At 43.4% G+C, this 6,210-nt stretch overlaps 1 protein-coding gene across 1 annotated transcript in view; it reads left to right on the top strand.

Annotated features, from left to right (window-relative positions):
- The first annotated feature begins 639 nt into the window (after positions 1-639).
- Positions 640-6,210, top strand: part of LOC140489282 (parvalbumin alpha-like) — a 29,661-nt gene continuing 24,090 nt past the window's right edge. Inside the window, exon 1 of the mRNA XM_072588666.1 lies at positions 640-772. The gene's annotated coding sequence lies outside the window, so the exon portion shown is untranslated. The remainder of the gene's footprint in view (positions 773-6,210) is intronic.

Raw genomic sequence — 6,210 nt, 5'->3', positions numbered from 1 at the left:
TTATTGTGATTGTACAGAAAAGAATATAGACAATTTCTCTTCACAGTACCTTTAAAGGCAATATTTAAAAGCTTCTCTCTACTCACTTCAAGGCCCCCTTAAAAGGAGCTATTAGTCCAATCGGCATTTAATCCACTCCTAAATTTATCATCTGCACCACGGCCAAATGAAATCTAAATTAATCTTGTGAGAATGCAGGGATCCCATATCATCTATATGATACTTGCAAAAGGGCCCACCTTCCTATCCAAATACCTGGGACTGATTAAACTTAAAGAAAGCATTTGCTACAATTTAGACAATTGCCTCACCAATTCTATTGCAGCGGAGATGGGTATCAGGAGAAGTCACATGGGCAGCTAAGCTGTGGGTCCAAACTTGGGGGAGAGGGATTGCATGTAAAAGCGCCATTGTGGGAGAGTTGGGATTTGAGGGCTGGCACTCTGTAGCTCACTTATTTGGAGTCAATGCAGGGGTGTCAAAGCAGGAGAGAACTGCTTCTTTTCCACAGTTACATAGCTTCACACTGAGTTTTTCAGGCAACCAGCTTGAGATATTAATAGTGCAAGTTTGATTAGGCAAAGTAAATGTGATACTGTCTCATTTCTGACTATCTGATCCTTCAGGAGCTGAAAAGAGATAACTTCCTAAAATAGAGTGGGAGCCGAGTACATAAGGGTTGGGGCTGCTTTCCCCAGTTACCCATTGCTTGTTCCTCAGCCACCTCCTAATTCCTGCAGCCCTTCCGCCAACGCGTGTCCAACACTTTAAGGTAAGTCCCTCACCTGGAGCTTTGCTCAGGGAACGCGGAGGAGAAAAGGAGAGGAAGGATGCAGCGAAGCCATTTCAGAGGGATCGTTCTGAATGCTTAAAGTGCAGAGGGGAAAGGAGCAGGAGGAAAGAGAAACCTCTTGAATAAGATCTTAAAGAAAAGGATTTTAAAAGAGAAACAGAATGCGGCAAAGGGGAGAAAAGCAGTGGGAATGGGAGTACAATGATGGAGAGAACAGCAAACAAGAGGGAAGGATACAATTAGGAGGAGTAAGTGTGATACAAAACATCAAATTGAAGTGAGAATTTTCGTAATAAAAATATTATTTGAAAAGCAAGTTAACAGAATGAAATGAAATAGATCAACACCAAAAGAACTGTGGATGCTGTAAATCAGAAGCAAGCGTAGAGATTGCTGGAAAAGCTCAGCAGGTCTGGCAGCATCTGTGGAGAGAAATCAGAGTTAATGTTTCAGGTTGAGTGATCCTTCCTCAGAAAGTAAAATCGATTCCAAAGTTATTTGGCTTTTAATGACAGGTGGAGAGATGTTCTTTGAAATTATGGATAGTCCATCAGAAATTTAAAATATCGATAATGATGACTGAACACTTCAAACACTGGAGTTTTGTTTTAGTTTTGCACGTTACTGAATGAGAATCTAATTCCCTAGGCTCTGCAGCTGAAGAATTATATTTGGTAGTTGGGGATTCCAAAACAATTCTTTATGCTGTTTGAGAATTCACATGAGACTTCAAATAAGGGCTGAACAGGCTTTTTTGGTTATTGAAGTCATTTCTATTTATCAATTCAGTAATTTGTATTGTGTGTGATTGTGTGAAATGGATAATCCTGAATTGTACTGTTTTTCCCAATGTGATTTTCCAATTCCTTCAATCAAAAGGCACTTTAGCTGTTATTCAGATGTTTTTAGTCAACTTGCTCAGCATTTACACATCTCTTGAGCAGGTGGCATTTAATTCCAGGCCTCTCGGCTCAGAGATAGGGACACTACCACTATACAACAAGAGCCTTCTTAGTCTTGTATTATAATGGTTGTTCCTTTGATGTTGCTCTAAGTAAAACTATTGGCCAAAGTTAAAATGATCGCAATATGCTTATGCTTTCCTGGTCAAAGTATTCAGGAAGGGTTAGATTTCTATGGACATGTTGCTCCGACGGGAGGGGTGAGGAAGATCGGATCCCCAAAGTCTGAGACATGGACATCTGTGCATGATGCTCACTGATAAATCACACTGGAGCAGAGCTCAGAACCTGGGATCGGTCTGTGCAAGTAGGCACCACCGCCATCTGAGTGAACTGGACTGCCCCAACGATAAGGATTCAAATGTTGGTTACGATGGTTGAGCTTAAAGATGTTTGGGTGCCTGCTAATATTTTGTAAATTTGGCAAACGCAACAAGGCATCTGATGGGTAAATGGCACAATAGCAAAAAGGAACAAGTTAAAAATCACACAACACCAGGTTATAGTCCAACAGGTTGATTTGGAAGCACTAGCTTTCAGAATTCTGCTCCTTTGTCAGGTAGCTGTGGAGCAGGACCATAAGATACAAAATTTATAGCAAATGGTGTCTGTATCTAATGGTCCTGCTCCACAGCTACCTGGTAAAGGAGCAGCGCTCCAAAAGCTAATGTTTCCAAATCAACTTGTTGGACTATAACCCGGTGTTAGGTGGTTTTTAACTTTCAACTTCCACCCTGGGACCCTCCAACCACACGGGATCAATGTGGATTTCACCAGTTTCCTCATTTCCCCTCCCCCCACCTTATCCCAGATCCAACTTTCCAGCTCAGCACCGCCCTCTTGAACTATCTACCTGTCCATCTTCCTTCCCACCTATCTGCTCCATCCTCCTCTATGACCTATCACCATTACCCCCACTTCCGCCTATCTATCGCACTCCCAGTTACCTTCCCCTCCAGCCCCACATCCCTCCCATTTATCTGTCCACCCCCTCGTTCCACAAGCCTTATTCCTGAAGAAGGGCTTTTCCCCGAAACATCGACTCTCCTGCTCCTCGGATGCTGCCTGAGCGGCTGTGCTTTTCCAGCAACACTTTCGACTCTGATCTCCAGCATCTGCAGTCCTCACTTTCTCTTGGCTGATTTTTAACTTGTTCCACCCCTGTCCAACACCGGCTCCTCTACATCATGAAAAAAAACCAAAGTGGAGAGGGGAGAGAGAGGGAGAACACACGAAACACTCTTTCACCATTTGACTCCATATTTTGAGGTGATTTCGTTTGGCGATTGCTTTAATGCGGTCAACCATCGCCACTTTTTCTCGCAGTGAGGTGACTGAGCCAGTACTTGTTGCCCGTCCCTTGTTGCCCTTGGGAAGGTGGTGGTGAGCTGCTTTCTTGAACCGCTGCTATGGGTACACCTGTTAGCTAGAGAGGGAATTCAAAGATTTCGATGGTAAAGGAATAACGATACAGTCCCTCGTTGGATGAAGAGCAAGCCGAAAACGGAGGCTTTCTGTGTATATAACTGCGCGATAACTGCTGCTTTACAGTTTGGGCTATGTTTCCACTTTGTTGTGGCTGTGTTGCTACCATTCACTAAATATGCTTCCTGGCGACACTCTGAGCTTACTCTCTGCTCTAATCCCCTTGTTTTTAACTGTGCTGAAATGGAGAAATTAATCTGCAGACAATCTTCTTGACATTTGAGTGTGTAATGCCATAAGCTCCACTATCAATTGGGTCTTTAATACTTAGCATTGCAGCCAACAGGAGATTTGCATTTGACTCCACTCCAATTATCTAAAACCTTGTAGCAATCCAAAAAAGGAGCATCCCCTTTTACCTTTCACTGATGTAACCCACACATAGACCCAGCCCGAAACAGAGCAGTGAGTAGAACAGGAACAGTATCAAAATGGGTGGCTTTTCTCCAATTTGGCAAAAGAATGAAGCAGCCACCTCATGTAGACATGAGATTTGTAGACGTGGATGACCAAAAGATCATGAAATAGGGATTCTTTATCCCGCTGGCATCAAGTCGTTCCAAACATGAAGGGAAATTAAGGCTAGGTGTGCAAGACCGTATTTACATGGAATTAAGCCTGTGGTTTGCAAATGGTTGTCAGTCTGATCCTTCACTGAGGCTACCTTGTCCCCAAAGACACCCTATTCCTCAGAGAGGGGCCGTTCGACTGCTTGAGCTGCCCTGCTCGGTGACCATTGTCATGTGCTGTCATTTCACTTGGCAGCAAACCGTGCGAGTGCTGATTCCAGGACAATGGGGAAATAGCAAGGGGAGCTGTTAGCTCCTTCAAAGGGCCAGCACGATTATGATGGGATCAATGGCTACACTTTGAGCTGCATGGTGCTAAAATTCTCCCTACAAACATTTGAAGGCTGTGAGGTACAAATTCAACAACCTGTCAATTTTCCCTTCGTGAGCATGCTGCCCCATGTTTGTGAGTTCCACGTTGCTTGTAGCTCTCTTGGTCGCTTGCCCAGAGGATCATTCCATGTCAGCGGAGAGCCAGAGTGCCAACAAGGCAACACAGCACTGCAGCTGAGCCCAGTCCTGTCTGTGCCAGCTTCCAGACATGTGTCATTTTCAATGAGCTATTACTAGATTCTAATCAGGATTCGGATCAGAACTCTTGTTGATGCTTTCATCTGAGGGACTGCTGCCAATTTCAATGTCCCATCTGGCCTCAGCTAACCCACCCTTTCATCTCTGAGTCAGAATGTTGCAGATTCAAGTCCCACTTCACTGACCTGATCACACTTCTGCACAATACAGTACAACCTCAGTTATCTGAATGTTAATTATCCGAGTTTTGGATTATCTGAATGAGATCTCAAAGTCCCTTAAAAACATCATGCATTATCCAAATAATCAGTTATCCGAAGAAAATAAACTCCCTGCCTATCTCATTCGGATCATCGAGGTTATTCTGTAGTACAGAGGGAAGGCCTCATTATTGCATTATTACCTCAGATAAGATATTACACCAAGGCCACGTCTGAATTCTCAAATGGCCATAAAAAGTTCTACAACATTGGAGTTCTCCCCACATTTTGGGTTAATATTTATTTCTCAAACAACAGCAACAAACTGGAATTAGCCAGTCATGTAGGAGCCTGCTCTGTGCAAATTTCCCACATTACAACAGTGACTATACTTTAAAAGTGCTTCATTGGTCTAAAGTATGCGAAAGGCACTGTATAAATTGAACTTTTCCTCACAATCATAGAGTCATGCAACATGGAAATGGTCTAACTTGTCCATGCTGACTAGGCTTTCCTAATCTAAACTAGTCCCAATGACCCATATTCCCTCTAAGCCTTTCCTGTTTCATGTCCTTGTCCACGTGTTGTGGAGATGCTGGTGTTGGACACGGAATGGGCAAAATCAGAAACCACATGTCACCAGGTTAGAGTCTGACAGCTTTATTTGAAATCACCAGCTTTCAGAATGTAACCCTTCATCAGGTGAATGTGCGGCGCTCCGAAAACTTCTGATTTTAAATAAATCTGTTGGACTATATCCTGGTGTTGTGCGACTGCTGACTTTGTTTGGGGTGGCACGGTGGCTCAGTGGTTAGCACTGCTGTCTCACAGCATCAGGGTGCCCAGGTTTGATTCCAGCCTCAGGTGTCCACTGTGTAGAGTTTGCACATTCTCCCACTGTCCGTGTGGGTTTCCTCCGGGTGCTCTGGTTTCCTCCCACAGTCCAAAGGTGTGCAAGTTAGGGTGGATTGGCCATGTTAAATTGCCCATAGTGTTAGGTGCATTAGTAAGAGGGAAATGGGTCAGGGTGGGTTACCCTTCGGAGGGTTGGTGTGGACTTGTCGGGCTGAAGGGCCTGTTTCCACACTGTAGGGAATCTAATCTAAATGTTAGAATTGTCAGTTCAGATTTCCAGCATCTATTCTTTTTTAAACATTTTCTTTAAAGAGGAACTTCTGTTCAAAAAGATTGCTTTCTTAAGAGAGAAAAAAATTCCCTGATTATGACCATCTTTAAAGTACTTTACTCTCTCTTTTTTCCTGCAAATTTTCACTACTACTTCTCTTCAAACAGTTGGCAACTTCCTCTATCACTTTCTCTTGCACACAACCCTCTGAGTGAAAAAGGTATCCATAGATCCCTTTTAAATCTTCCCCCTCTCATCTTTAAGCCTATGCCCTTTAGATTTGGACTCCCTACCCTGGGGAGAATGGACCTTGACTATTCAGCCTACCTAAGACCCTCATGATTTTACAAACCTCCTCACCTCCTACACTCCAGGTAAATAAGCCCCAGCCTATCCTTATAACTCAAACCTTCCAGTCTCCAGTTTAACATCTTTGTAAATCTTTCCAGTTTAATAACATCCTTCCTGCAAGATTCGAGCAAATTATTTTGAAGGGGTTTTCTCCATAGAATCATGGTCACTATGTATCCCTCAATTAAAATTG

This window comes from Chiloscyllium punctatum, chromosome 18 (assembly GCF_047496795.1).
Source record: "Chiloscyllium punctatum isolate Juve2018m chromosome 18, sChiPun1.3, whole genome shotgun sequence".
Taxonomy (NCBI): domain Eukaryota; kingdom Metazoa; phylum Chordata; class Chondrichthyes; order Orectolobiformes; family Hemiscylliidae; genus Chiloscyllium; species Chiloscyllium punctatum.
Note: the sequence above shows the minus strand (reverse complement) of the source record. Positions and strands in the feature narration are given on the sequence as shown.